Genomic DNA, 15,404 nt, shown 5'->3' on the forward strand with positions numbered 1-15,404 from the left:
GAGCAGGGAGCAGAACAGGCAGAAGGACCGAAGTACACTGCTGCAGGGAGCAGCAGGTGCGACAGGAGAGGTCTGCCTTGCCATGTGGGTATCTCCCTGGTCGGCCAGGAATCAAACACGCGCTGCAGAGGCTGCGGATTGCTTCACAGCATGGTGCTCAACCTACTGCGCCACCAAGGAGGCCCACTGTGGCCTTTCTTGCAGAAGTATCTGGGCCACTCGTGTCTGTGTCATCACAAAAGGTAAACAGAGGCTGAGACAGGGGCCTGGAGTCTTGCTTAGCTACGCCAGATGTTATAGTAGCTCCTCAGGCATATTTATGGAGTACAGCAGAGGGAAGGGGGAAGGATATTTGTTTTTTTGTTTTTTTTTTAAAGATTTATCTATTTATGCATAGAAGAACTGGGGTACAAGCCAGAGGTGTGGGGGGTGAGAGGATTCACCAGAGAGAGTGGGGAGCAGAACAGGCAGACTGACTGAAGGACACTGCTGAGGGAAGCAACGGGTGAGCCAGGAGAGGTCTGCTGCGCCATGTGGGTAGCTCCCTGGCCAGGGATCAAACTTTTGATGCTGTGGCTGTGGATAACTTCATAGGTTGTGTCTTAACCCCTTGCGCCACCAGGGAGGCCCACATATTTGGGTTTTGTATCAGATTGTCCTGAGCACAAGCCTGAGCTAGGCTGTCACCTTGGACAAGTTGCTTCGGGTCTCCAAGCCTCAGTTTCCTCGCCTGCCAGATGCTGATAACATTGCTCACCTTATAAGGCTCCCTGAAGATTAGATGAGCTAATCGTTGCAAAGCTCTCCAGCCAGTGCCTGACCCATGAAAAGAATCCAAGGAAGGGAATTTCAAAAAGCAGCTCAGAGGGTGCTGGGACGCAGGTGAGTCAGGAAAAATGTAAGCATCAATAAGTTCCTTGGACGTGCCGTGCGCCTGGCACCACGCCAGGGACTCCAGACCTTAGACTTTCCTGCTTGCACTGATGGAGTCAGCCGAGGGGCTGGGACATGCTGTTTAGAGGAGAAGGGCTCTGACATGCTGTTTAATGGGGCTTCCTCTCCAGGCTCCAGTGTGAGAGGTGACATTGTAATGTTCATTTGCCGAACATTTACTGAGTTGCAAATATTGGATCCCATTGTGGCTACTTTGTGCAGGAGAGGGGATTTATGAAACCCTCTGAGATAATTCATGGAGTCTTTGGGAGGGCAGGGGCTTGAGGCGAGGTTTCCAAGAGAAATGTTCAACACTGTGTAGAACTGGCTTGCTGGGGGATTGCTGTCTCAGCAGCTGTCATTGAGCTGGAGGCCAGGAGCTGGCATCACCACAACCATGATCTGTCCTGCCACAGGGAGCTGACCTTGCAACCAAGGCCACCTGCAAAACTTGACCACAAGTCAGAAATCTGTGCTGTTCTCCCTGGGGTTCAGTTCTGAATTGGGGACCCTCAGGAAAGAGCAGGTCATATGCCTGAGTCTTCTCTGCAAGGGAGACTGGAAACAGTTCTGGAATATTCCTGAGAAGGCAGAACACAAGGGATTTTTTCAAAATGAAGTGCTTTTCAGAGCATGATGATAAATGTCCCTATGCTTCTATTGAAAACACCATGTAGGGAATGGAGGGCCATTTGTATGGGTGGGGGGTGCTCAGGCCTGCTCTTAAAGGCGCTCAGTTTCTAGTGGGGCATTAGATATCTCCATAAGTGACACTGCAGGTGATGGAGGCGCTTACAGAGGTATAGATCATCTGCCCATCCTCAATATGTTTGCACCTGGCTGCAGGGCCTAGTGGGTATGGAGAGAGGGAATTTGTAGTCTTTATTTTCTAGCAACAACATGAAGTGTCATCCAGCCTGGGGTTATCTGTCCTACTGACCATCCATATCATTTTGGATTTCTTAATTTCTCCGAGTTTCAGTTTCTCCATCTGCAAAATGGGAACAGCACATCTACCATATATATAAGGGCTAGTGTTGACTTTCAAGGCAAGGCCTATAAACTCCCTGGTATGACAGATGTCTGACAGAAGGTGGTAGCTTTTAGTTGTGGGTGTGAGCAAGATGAGAGCGGGTTCTTTTGGATGACAATATGTGTGCAAAAGGCTTTCAAGAGGTAGAGGAGGGTTGGGAGAGAGGAGGGTCCAAGACCTGTCTGCCATGGCGTTTAGGGAAGTGTTACACTTTGCTAACAAAGACATCTTTGGGACTCTGTCAGTGGGTGTTCAATGTTGACTGTCATGAAATGAAAAATACCAATATGCAAACAACCTTTCTTTCCTACAGGGTGCCCCTATTCAAACAGAAAACAATGAAAAGACAAGAGTTTGAGTTTTGGGCTAGACAAGCCTTGTCCTGCTGCTGCAGGTGCCCAGCCAAGGGCTTTGGTTCTTTGGGCGGGAACAGGAGGTGACAGGGAGACATCAGTCCAGAGTGGACAGTTGCTCCCATGCTCTGGTCCCAGGTGTGCAGACTACAGCGGCAGGCTGGAGTCACATTGACCCCTCCTCTTTGGCCTCCTCTGTGTTCCTGTCAGGTACAAGCCACAAAGCTTGGTGCCCTCTCACCTTGTCTGGTGCTGGCAACTGCTGGAGGGCTCCATAGAGGCCTCCCAGAGGGTCCAGAGGGCCACTGGAGACCAACTGCTTGCTTTGGAATTCCCTGGGGAAGCTTCTCCCAAGTTCCCATCTACCCACCTGGGTTGATCCTCAGAACTTGGCCCAGAGGGGAGCCCTAGATTCTCTTCCTGGGGACACAACAGTTGTGAGGGACACACAATTGGTGTGCTAGGGAGGAAACAAAGGCTTTGGAGTCAGGCAGACTTGCTTTTGAGCTCTGGTTTCTTCTTTTACTTTTGGAGTGGTTGTGGGCAGGGGACTTGTTTCCTAACCGATAGATGGGCAATTTACCATCTATCTCCTGGGGGTTATTCTAAGGTAAACTGTGATAACATAGGCAGCTGACTGAGTTCCTGCTCCAGAGTAGGCTGGACAATCAATTTTATTCTAACCTAGTTTCTAGGTTAGGGCTAGCCTTTTATCCTAACCATTTTTATCCTAACCTTGAAGAGAAACAGAGAAGCTTTGGTCTACCTGAGACAATCCACAGGTAAAAAGCATTGACTTAGACGCAGACTTGAAACATTCTGAAAAAAAAAAAAAAAAAAAAAAAAGATAGGAAAGATAGATAAACTCAATGAATGATGCAGATGATTTATGCCATGAGATTCTATCATGGAAGACTGCTCAATAAAGGTTTGGGAAATTCTAAAAAAAAAAAAAACTAACAAATTAAAACCCAACAATTTAGACTATTTAATTCTGAATAATTTAGGAGTGAACAAATGATATCCAAAGATATCAGGCTTAAAAGAGCAGATTCAAAGAGGGGAGAAAGTAAGAGAAATGCCCTTTCAGTTGCATGAAACTAAAAGGATTTTCTTGAGAAGTGTAGGGGTAGGTCTGGTTTCAGGTACGGCTTGATTCAGGAGAGCAAATGATGTCATGGGACACATTGCAGGAGTGCCTGCTGGCTCCGTTCTCAGGCTGGCATTCCTCCCATGATAACCAAGTGGCAGTAGTAGTTCCAGACTTACATACTCTGGGGTTCAAGTCTAGTAGCAGATGGAGGTCAGCAGTCCTAGCAAACATCTCATTGGCTCCACTGGTGTGTATGGCCATTCCGAAACTAATCACTTTGGCCAGGGAATACAATGCTTTCACATGTTCACCAGTGGGAGAAGGGTTGTTCCTAAATTAAGCACTAGCATCAAAAGAAGACAAGATCAAGACTGCAAGTCCAAAAAAGCAAAGGTCCACTCTGGTAGGTGTAAGAAGACAGTTGCAGAAAACAAAAGGTCAAATAAACTAAAACTTGCTAAAACATCAAGGATATACTGAAAAGCGCATTTTGTAAAATTTACAGCAACATGAAAATTAGGAGTAAAAGATACACTACTTGAGTTAATGGAATGTTGAAAAATTTTTTTTAGATTTATTTATACAAGCACTGGGTACAGTCAGATGTACGGGAGGGTGAGAGAATTCACCAGAGCGAGAGCAGGGAGCAGAACAGGTAGACTGACGAAATACACTGCTAAGGGGAGCAGTGGACGTGACAGGAGAGGTTTGCGCGCCATGTGGGACCCTCGCCCTGCGGCTGGGTATCAAACTGGCACTGCAGATGCTGCGGGCAGCTTTGCAGCCCAGCGCTCAACCGCTGTGCCACCAGGGAGGCCCTAAAATTTTTTTTAAATGGTGACTTTTAAAATATATTTTTCAACTTTTATTATTTGTTTTTAGTTTTATAAAACTGGGTCGGAGAAAGTAACTTGTACACTTCCTGTTATTTGGCATTTACTAGAGTTTGATTTGTGCCTTGGCATATGATCAATTTTGTAAGTGTTACACAGACTGCAGAGACACTTGACGAAAATGATATAGTCTCTTTGCAGAATATAAGCTCAATGTCTATTAATTCAGCTATTAATGATATAGTTTGACTCTCTTATCGCTTTATTGAGTTTGCCTTCTTGATCTTACATGGATTGAGATGGGGATGTTAAAAGTCTTCCACTAAAATTGAGTTTCTGTCAATTTCTGTTCACACTTCTAAGAGTTTATGCTTAATATATTTCAATGCTATATTCTGCAGTCCATTAAAGTTCATGGACTGGGCTATGACTTCATTATTGATCATAACTTTTATCAATATTGAATGACTCTCTTTGCCCTTTTTAATGCATTTTGCTTGAATTTAACACTTTCCATTTTCCATGTTGCCTTCCTCTTTCTTTTGGTTCCTATTTTTTTTCCTGATATATTTATGCTTTAGGGTGAACGGAGCTTGGGGAAGATGGTGTAGCATCTTTTAGGGATGGACAGAATAGAATTATTTATCCTATTTTGCATGGTCCCTTCTCTTTGGCAATACAAGCATGGACTGGAAGCACGAGATGAGTGAAAAGTTACCTGTGTTCACCTGGCTGCTCTAAACAAGTTCTGTGTCCCAAACGGAACAGGAAACCCATGGTCCTAGAACAGGTGCAATGATCACAGAGCCATTGTCTCTGTCCTGGAGAAACCGAAGAGTCGGAAGAACTGCTGGAGATAGGTGAGGGATGTATGTCCTTCCACTTCTCAAAAGTGAGAAGAATATGGATTCTGAGACTGTAGCCAACACACTTTTCTGCATGCAAGATATGAAGATGGATTGAACAGGTGTGATTTGTATTTTGAAAAGACAGTAAGAATCACTGGGCTCCAACATGGGTTCACTACGAACAAATCTTGTCAAATAACATAATCTCTCTGTCGGACAACTGCAGGGCCTGACCAAGTTATTCTAAACACATTTCATTTAAAAAGTGATGAAAGAATATAAAACAAAGAATAGCATCATGAAGCGTATGGACCCATTCCCTAGTTTTGGTTTTTAACTCATGACCTTGAGTTGAATCTTGTAGAATTCTCAACCATATTCTCTCCCTTCACCTTTTCCTTATTATTTTGTAGCAAATGGTTTCTGAAAACCATAACTACAATACCATGATCACACCTTGATTACTTGTTGCTCTGTAACAAATTGCCACAAAACTCACAACTTAAATGGAAGGTTGTAGAGATTTGATCAGATTCATGTTCAATGTCTTTTCTTTTTGGTGAATTTTGTGCCATTTAGGGGTTCAGTAGGGAAAACAAAACCCACACTTGGCCTCTCAGCAGAAGGCAGAATTACAGGACGCAGTTGCCTTTCCTAGGAACAGGGAGTGAGGGGAAAGGGCATGGCAGAATTGAGGACTGCAGAGCTGGGGCTCCGATTTCCCAGTGGCCACTGAGACAGGGCAAGCTAGGGTTATTAGGCAGTTTTTAGGGACAGTGCAGGAGGGGACCTCTGAAGAATTCAGGAAGGCTTCAGAGATAAGGACCGAGCAAGGAAATGAAACCAATTCCACTGGGAAAAACAAACATCCTAGCACCACAGATAATCTTGTTAAGGATGGTCCTGGTTTTCTTCAGATGAGAAGATAAAGTGTAAAGATGCTCACCGGGAGGGCTAGACCATAAAGATAAAGATATAACAAATGGGAAAAGACAGACCTGTTAGATAAGGAATGTGAAGATCTCCCACTCAGTAGCAAATTAAGTGAGACAGCCAAAAACTGACCAATCACGAAGAGACTGGTAGAGCTTTAGAATAATCAGGGAAAGAAAGTATATATTCCCTGAGACACGACTTCACTTTGGCTTCCTTGCCCCTCCCAGGCCTGGTTCCCTGGCCTGGGAGTCCCACTTTATTTCTGTTCTTTTTTTTCTTCTCAATAAACTTTTTCTAAACAAACCTGCCCTGCCTCTGCTCGCTTGCTTGCCTGAGCATCTGCGAAGTTCCTGCTGCGGCTTCTTGAGACACCAACCCGTGGGGGGTCTAGTGGCCCTGCAGCCTGGAATCCGATCCTGGCTGGGAGACTAGGCCTGACAATTCCGGCATCACCACCACCCAGTTGCTGTTGCTGGGTTCTCCCAGGGCAAATGATGAAGGTTCATGCTGGAGCATTGGTGCCGGACTCCAGCAGTCAGCGAGAGAAGTAATAAGTCCCTTCTCCCTTCCCAGAGGCAAACGTGAAGTGAACCTGCAGGGGAGAAGAGTGTTGGCCAGAGATCCAGCCCCAGCATCTCAGGGCAGGGAGAGGAGGGGCTTGCAGATGAGAGGCAGCAGGTGAATGAAGGCACCTCCTTCCTAAGTGGTGTTATTTATTCATCTGGAGCTACACAAAGCCTTGCTATTTCTCTTTTGTATATGTTGTTGTCAGTCACTGATGGTGATTCCCTGAATCCATTAATTCATTTGGGATTACAGCATCAGCAAATATTTGACTCCTGATATCATTGTGGACCAGGTGGAGAAATAAGCATAGATGGAAAGTTCTCTGGGTGGAGCCGTATTTAGATGAACACACACACAGAGTTGATGAATGGTTCAATGTCTACCTACAGGGAAGTTCCTGGTGGTTGGGTTTTTGTCCTTGACCTTGCACTATTTAGCATTTTTATCAATCACGGAAATGAAGACACAGTATGTAGAGGGCATTTAAAGATATCTGTGGAGGGTAGTGTTGCTGACTACTTTTTTTCCACATCCTGGCACTCACGGTAGCCTTAAAACTTGTACAATCCACTGGGGAAATCTGAAGATCTCACAGCCTAAGGTGATTGCCTGGAAAATCTGGCTGTCTCAGGTTCTATTGTACTTGACTGCTCCAAGGGCTGAGGGCTGAGGGCTCAAGGGCTTCAATATCTGGGGAGCACCGGAAATGTCTTCCTAGCTCAATAGGCTGGAAGCCCTGGTCTAAGGAGGGGTGTGGTCAAGCATTCTGCCTCAGGGTCCCAAGGCAGAAGAGCAAATAGGGAAGTCAAATGACCACTTTGTTATTTGCTGTGCTGGGTTTTTGTCCTTGACCTTACACTATTTAGCACGTTTATCAATCACTTAAATGAAGACAGACTCCCATGAAAATCTCTGACTCCCATGAAAAGCTCTCTGAGAACCCGAGCTGGAGCTCAGGGAGTAAGCTCAAGTGTTAGGTGGGGTGGGGAAAAGGGAGCATTGCCAAGCAGTGAAGGCAAGTCTAGAATAGATAGGCTTGCCCAGGTAAGTCATGGTGTCTTGCCACCGGGAACAGATAATAAGCTGAGGCTTGGGAGTGATGTTCACACAATGTATGGGGAGTTAAGCAAGACGCCATCTACGCTTCCCTCTGACATTCATCAGCCATTAGCTCAAGATTCATGAGACTAGAGAAGACCCAGGCTCACAGCCCTTCAGGGGAGAACCTTTGGAAAGTACGCTGTGGAGGAGGGAAAAGAATATTAAGTGAGGAAGGATGTGGTGTAGGGAGAAAGGGCAGGACACCAGTCCTTGGGGTTCCCATATCACATACGGGCAACTCTCCTAGTCCAAATTACAGCAGGCTCTGCCCTGCTATGAGGGAAAGCTTCACCCCTTGTGCTACCCCCCTCCATAAAGCAAACAAAGAGCAGCAAGTTTCCTTATTCAATGTTTTGTCACCAACCCTCGATAGATGTCCCTGAACCTGTGGTCCTCGGATGCTGTTCTTGTTAGGGGGAAAAGGCTGTCCCAAAGCAAATTCCATATAGGCTTTGTGGACTCCACCCCCACCCCAGGTCAAAGCCAAAGACACTGGGAACTCCAAATCCCATCACCACCAAAGGGAAGGTGGCTGGGACCTGAGGGTGGGGTTAAGCAGCCAGGTGGATACAAAAGGCAGACACGTGGGCTTTGGGGCGCTCTCCATTTTTGGGCTCTCCGCCAGCTCGCGGAGTCCGGCCAGCTCTGAGAGTGACTTTGGGTTTCCAGGTCGTCGGATCGGGTAGGACGCATTAAAGACTTTATTTCCCTATTTTCTCCCTGAGTTGTACATTTTCCTTATTTCTTTTTCTCTTGTAAATAAACCTTTTATTAACCTTTTGTGTGTGTCTGTAGTAGGGTATTCATAAGTCCCTTTAAAGCGCGCGGGTGAGGACCCACAGCCAGGAACCCGTTTAATATCGGGGTTGCTCTATAACATTCTGAGGCCAGAGCTGACTCTGAGAATATCCCCACTGGCTGTGTTACAAGGTAGGGCAGCAGGTGGGGATTAGTTGTAAAAACTCTTTGTATTCTCAGTATAAAGAGGGGAAATATGAACCCAGTGACAGACAGTTCTGTCCCTTCAAGTGAAAAAGTAACATGGTCCAGGGGATAGTTGGGCTTGACTATCAGTGGAAGGAGGCAGAGTCTGCTTCAATGCCCTTGAGTTAGTCAGACTTCCCCTCTATCTTGACAGTCCAGGAATGGTTGCCAGCACAGCAGACCCAAGGTGTCCATGTTGCTGCTGACTGTTTACTTGCTGGTCTCACCACCCTTATGCTTGTGAGGGGCCCATGGTCACCTCTGTCTTAATAAGTTATAGGCAGTGGCTGTAGATTCAGGTGATGGTTCACGAGAGCCCCCTACTTGCTGTGTGGTGATGATGGAGATTAATTTTTGGGCTTTTTCCTTGAATCTCTGAGTGAGAAGCAGGTGAGTAACTAGGAGAGTCCAGTTATTTAAATGACATGAAATGTTGAGAATACAGAATTTATTCACACATCCATGTACCCATTGACAATCATCCACCCAGCCATTCATCATTCATCAATTCAGTTATCTATGAATTCACCCATCCTTTATCCATGCACCTGTGCATCTACTCATCCATTTTTGTATCAGTTCATCATCCAGATACCCATTTGCCCATCCATCCATCCATCCACCCACCCACCCATCCTTCAGGTGTCCATTTATCTGATCATCCATTCACATGTTATATACGAATCCACCCTCTATCCAGCAAACCATCCATCTAGCCAACTATGCATTTATACATCATCCATCATTCATGATGTCCATCTATGTTATGCACTGTCCAGATCACCTTGCAATGAAGAACTTGTTGACCCAATTAGTAGGAGTGCTGGTGTCAAAAGGCATTTATAGGCGAGTTTCCTCAAGAATTATCTCAGCTACAGACAGCTGCCTTGCCCAAGATCTTGCCCTTTCCCAGGGCAGCTTACATCCAATAACTTATAAGTGTGTGGATAGAAAGGCCTGACCATCTTGGCCCATCAACACAACTCTGAAGGTCACTTCTTGCTGCAGAGCTTTCCTGGTTTGGACACAGGTCTTGTTGCGCTTACATAACAGCTCCACTTCTCTGCCCAATCCTGCTTCCTTTCTCTCCCTTCCACAGGTGTGATACCGAGGGCACTCTTTATTTATTTATTTATTATTTATTAATTTTTTTAAAGAGGCATGTATTTTTATTTATTTGTTTGTTTTTTGTTTATTTGTTTGTTTATACATGCACTGGGTACAGTCAGAAGCGTGGGAGGGTGAGAGAATTCACCAGAGCCAGAGCGGGGAGCAGAACAGGCAGAAGGACCGAAGTACACTGCTGAGGGGAGCAGCGGGCTGCAGGAGAGGTCTGCGCGCCATGTGGGACCCTCCTCCGGTGGCCGGGGAGCAGCTGGGGATCGAACCGGCGCCGCATAGGCCGCCTGCAGCTTTGCAACCCAGCGCTCAACTGCTGCGCCACCGGGGAGGCCCTCGAGGGCACTCTTTAATAAATATCCTGCACAATAAACTCTGTCTCAGAGTTTGCTTCCTGGGGAGCGTACTCTATGACTCTGATGCCATCCTTTCATTCCCAAATGAATTCTTCCATCCACATATCTTTCCATCTAATTGACAATTATCTTAAACTTTATATGTAAGAGTTGGGCACTGTCAAAGATTCAGACATGAATAAAACATGGATCTTGACCTCAAGGAGCCCACGTTCTAATAGGAATGATCAGATCACCAATAGCTCTGACAAGGAAGTCGGAATGGGGGCTGCGGTCTCTTCAGGCTGAAGGGATCAGGGAAGGCTTCATGGGGGAGGTAGCACCTGAGATGGGCTCTGAAGGATGGAGGATAGGAAATTGAATTTGGTTTTATGGATTGGGGATGGAAGAGGCTTTTTATGTAATAAGAATAACCTGTGCAAAGGCATGAAGCATGTGAAATAAGAATTATCTAACCAAGGTGAAGGGGCAGGTGTGACAGCTGGGTGCAGTTGGAGCTTGGATGACCTCATGGCATCCACTTCTGTTCCCTGCCATGGTCCTCCCCACACAGATCTCCTCCTTTGCTTCCAGCCCTTCTTCCAACCTGCTTCCCCTCCATCCCCAAAGGAATTTACTTAGGTTATTAGGTAAGCCTCTGTGGTCTGGCCCATGGGGACAGGGTCTGAGGGCCATAGTACAGAGGCAGGCAGGGACTTTCCTGACTGCAGATACCAGGAGGCGGTGGCATCCTTGGCAGGTTGTTCTATCCAAGGCTGCACACTTCCCAGAAAGCGCTTCCAACATCCCACTTTTGGATTAATAAGAAAATCAGATGGGCCCAGCTGGTTGGTGAGAACAGTGTGCTAATGAGGCCAAGGTTGCAGTGTGACCCCTGGAAGGCCCTGGAAGCTCAATACACAGAAAACTCTGGTCACAGATCTTTGACCCCGGCACAGATGGTCATCTTGACCTTGGCCAGGTACATAGCCCCTGCTATCAACTCAGCCTGGACCCTGCTCACAGACTGAGCTCTGAGTCTGACTGCGGAAGAGTCCCCAGTACCAATCAATCAATTAATCAGCTACCTGACAGCTCTCTCTGGAAGAACTTCTAGAGCCGCCGAGTGCTGTTCCAGGCTGGTGGGGGTGAAGGCATCATGTTGGGTGCTGCGGCCCACCAGGCACAGCCATCAGGCTCTGCAAAGGCCCAGCTGGCACACTGGGTCCAGGAGAGGCATGTTCAGGGGTGCTGGCTTCTTCCCATTGTCAGAAGCGACTGCCTCGGCACCCCAAGCTCTTGGCGGAAGTGCCTAGGAGGTGGCTTGGGGCAATCCTCATCAGTGGCTCTTAGAGAGGATGCTTACATGGAGTGGGGCCATTACCAGACGTATTATTTGTCAACTGGGTGATCTGGGGCAGTGGCTTGTCTCAACACCCAAGTCCATGCTGCACAACAGGGGTGAAGGAGTATGGATGCTCAGGATAAGGTGTGCAAGAAGTACCAGTGATTGCTCGAAGACCCCCCCTACCCCCGAGGGCTCATGAGATTTCTGTGTTTCAGTCTGAAGAATGAATCCTGCCCCAATTAGACACCCAAGGTCAGGGGGTCAGCCTGTACAGCTCCCAGAACCTATACCCCTGAACCTAGAGAAGGGAGATCTGTGAACCCAACAGACCTCCTTCTGCCTCCCCTCTTCCCTCACTTCCAACACCCCAAGCTCCCTGGTCTTAGGTCCTAGTAGGTGAGCGGGGTCGGGGCGCGCCATCCTTGGGGCATATCAGCAAGCACTCCCCCCTCCCATCCTCCTTCGGGCAGGATTAATGCTGTTCTGCAGCCTCAGCTCGAATTTCAGCCGCCACTAATGGTTACCATGACAACCCTGCACGGGGAGGAGCAGGGCCGTCCTGCTTTGGGGCTGGAAACCTGAGTTTCCAAGGCAGTGGCGCGGCCTCCTGGTGTGTTGCGCAGTTAAGATTCTCCGTGGGGATGGGGTGCGGGTGGGGGACAAGGTGCTCGGGGACCACCCTTTTTGCCGACTCCCAGGACCTCTGTCCTCACAGCTGCTGAGGCCGCGCTGGCTTCACGGGATCTCTTGCTGGGAGCCTGACTGACTGGTCCTTCAGCCCAGATTCCTGCTCTCCTGTCCCACCCCACAGTCATTCCCTGTGTCCTCCACAGCAACTCTGACTCAGAATGACCCCAAGGCTCTCCTGAACCGCTCAAGTGCCCGAGACACTGCCACGGAAAGGAAATGAGTTTACTAAAATTCAAATTTGATCAGGTCTCTCTTTTATTTAAAAGCCTTCAATGGTTCCCCAGTGTCTTTGAGATAATGGCCGACCTTTTATCACTGCCTGCAGACTCCTGGCAGCCTCTCAGGCTCCCTGCTCCCTCCTGTCTCCACGCTCCTTTCCTGCTGTTTCCCACCTCACCCCCTGGACTCGGTCCACACCCCAGTCCTAAGTGCCTCTGGAGGGTGCACCCCTCTCGCCCCTGGGCTGGGGCCTATGCTGTGTTTCTCCCTGGACATTTCCTGCCTTTGGCTTATTTGCTCTCGGTCCAGGTGGTGTGTCTCTGGGGAGCTCACAGCAGGCCCAGGAGCCCCTCTTTGCTCCAGAGTAGCGGCTCCTCATCAGAACGTGGATCTGTCCTGGTTAGCAATGCCGGCTCCATGTCTTCTCTGCCTGCTGCACTCTCATTGTGTGGCTCTGGCCTGTGTGCAGGTGGGGCCTGATCCTGGTCGTGGGTTGCAGGGTGAATGCACGGAGGAGACCTCTGCGTGTCCTGGGCCAGCTGTCGGGGTCGGGGCAGGTGGGCACATGGGCAAGTTCTGGCCTCTGAGGTGGGGGGAATGGTGGGTCATAAGTGATAGCAGGAATTTGCTGCTCTAAGACCCTTAGTTCATCAAGCTTCCAGAGGAAAAAAAACACAAAACAAAACCCTAGACACCTGGGGTCCCTGCACCAGTGGGGAAGTGGGAAGAACTGGAAACCATTTAAACCTCAGGCCTTCGGGAACTGGGTCAGCCAATTGGGCCTGGGTACTCCGTGGGGAATTGTGCAGTGGCTAAAAGCTACTTTGAAAGAGAAAAAAGGAGCCCGGGAGATCATGGCAAGGACTGTGCAGAAAGAGGGCGTAGTGTTTGGAATGATTTGCTGTGTAAGTGAAAGAACAGAAGGCAAAATTCTGTGCCCCAGGATTCCACGCTTGGGGACTGGCTGGGGTGGGCATGGGGGCAAAATCATAGTTTTCACATTGAGGTCTGTGGAATACCAGGGGCTCCAAGGTGGGGTCTTAGGGCCTGGGGGCACCCCGACTTACTGCCTCTGCCCCCAAATTTACCCAGACCTACTCTCCCTTCTCTGGGAAGACAAAGGGGAGGGAATAAAAAGGCTGTGAACATCTATCCAAGTAAGAGGTTAACAGGGATCGGATTTGTAGCAAATGACGGAAAGTGCGAGAAGAAAAAGGCATTTGCCGCTTTTGGACAGGGAGGCCCTGAGAGAGGGAATGACCTCGGCTGCCTTAGGGTCCTGCTGGGAAGGGAAGCCCACATTTCTGTGGAGTGCCCCTGGAGAGGCATCTCCAGGAATGCCTCTGGGCAGGAATATGTGGCCGTGTGGATGTGAAGCTTCATTCCCAAATGCAGACTCCAGCTGCCCCCCTCCCAGCTGGCCCCGGCTCCCTGCCCCAGAGCACAGTGCTGGGGGCAGTGCTCATCCTTGTCTGTAGTCCGTTCTCTGCGGTTCTGCTCTAGCTTTGCTGCTTCCTGTCCCAGGCCTGTCTGCACTCTGATAGTCCCCCTTTGCCCCCACATCCCCCAAATGCCTCTGCTTCCACCTGCAGATGATTCATTTTCTCTCAAGACCTGTCTGTCCCCCTTTCATTCCTGCCCCAAGCCCTGGCTCATGAGCCTTCCTGGAACCATCTCCAGATGTCCTTACTTTTTTGGGGTGCTGGAAAGGGATCCATTCTGCCTCCATCCCTTGGAAGGGCCCGGAGGAGCCCTTGTGTTTTAAGAGAGGTCCAGTAAGGCTCTGTGGTGGATGGATGCCCACACAGGGGAAACTGCAGTCTTGGGGGAGGTTGGGAAGGAAGGTGTTTGGGGCACAGGTACAGCACTGTACTCTTTCATCATCCCATAGAGGGGCTTTGGGGTGACTCTCACATTTTTGTATTATTCTGTACTTTTCCAATCATCTAAAATATATGTTTGCTTTAAAGATCAGAACAAAAATTTCACAGACTACTCCTGCGCACTCACCCCCACCTTGGGCATCTTCTCCTTTGTCCCCCTCATAATCACCCTTAGTCAGGAAAGGACCAGCACAGATGGCAGATCTGAAAGTAGGGCCTTCACCTAGCCCTCCTCCTAAGGGCAACGTGATAGAGATCGTGGGCTTTGGAGACAGGCTCTTTTGGGTTTGATTTCAGGCTCTACTCTTTATGGGCAGTGGGACCTTAGGAGTGTTAATTAACCTTTCTGAGTCCCATTTTCTCATCTACTGCATGTATTTAATAATGCCTATGTTAAAGTTCTTGTGAGAACTATATGTGTTGATTAGTTTTCGGTGCCTAGCACAGTGCGTGGTACATGGTTAGTGCACCATAAGTGGTGTCTTCTTTTTATTAGGGGGGAAAGAATGGATTATTTTGTAAAAGCAGCTTTAAAAAGCCCTACATGAAAAATTCCATTCGGATCTATGTCCCATGCCTCGAAGTTGGACAGGAAGGAGAAATTCCTGGCTGGCATCATCGAGGAGCCCTCCTGTCCCAGTGTCTGCAGATAAATGGAACTCTCATCAGGCTGTAAGGGGGTGTGCTGCCAGTGTGTGGATGGAGGATCTCTGTGGAGGCTCTGTTGATGTCCACCAATGGACCAATGCCTCCACAGGCAGGAAGAGATGGCAGGAGGGGTGAGTTGAGACTGAGAACCTTTTCACATAATTTGAATTTCAGAGGACAGGGAAGAGCAGAAAAAAGCATTTGAGGAAATAATGGCCCAGAACTTTCCAAAATTGATGAAAACTATACATGCACACATTGAAGAGCACAACAAATCGCAGAGGGGACACCCCCCACCTACCCCTACCCCCGCCCACACACATTGTTATATCATAATCAAATTTCTAAAGACTAGTGACAAGGAGAAAATCTCAAAATCAATCCAATAATAAAAGCAGAAGAACATAAGATGATCACAGTCTTTGTCAGCAACTATGCAAATCAGAAGATAATGAAAATTCTGTCAACTAAGAATTTTGTA

Source organism: Talpa occidentalis, unplaced genomic scaffold (genome assembly GCF_014898055.3).
Source record: "Talpa occidentalis isolate TD23 unplaced genomic scaffold, MPIMG_talOcc4v2.1 talOcc4.3, whole genome shotgun sequence".
Taxonomy (NCBI): Eukaryota; Metazoa; Chordata; class Mammalia; order Eulipotyphla; family Talpidae; genus Talpa; species Talpa occidentalis.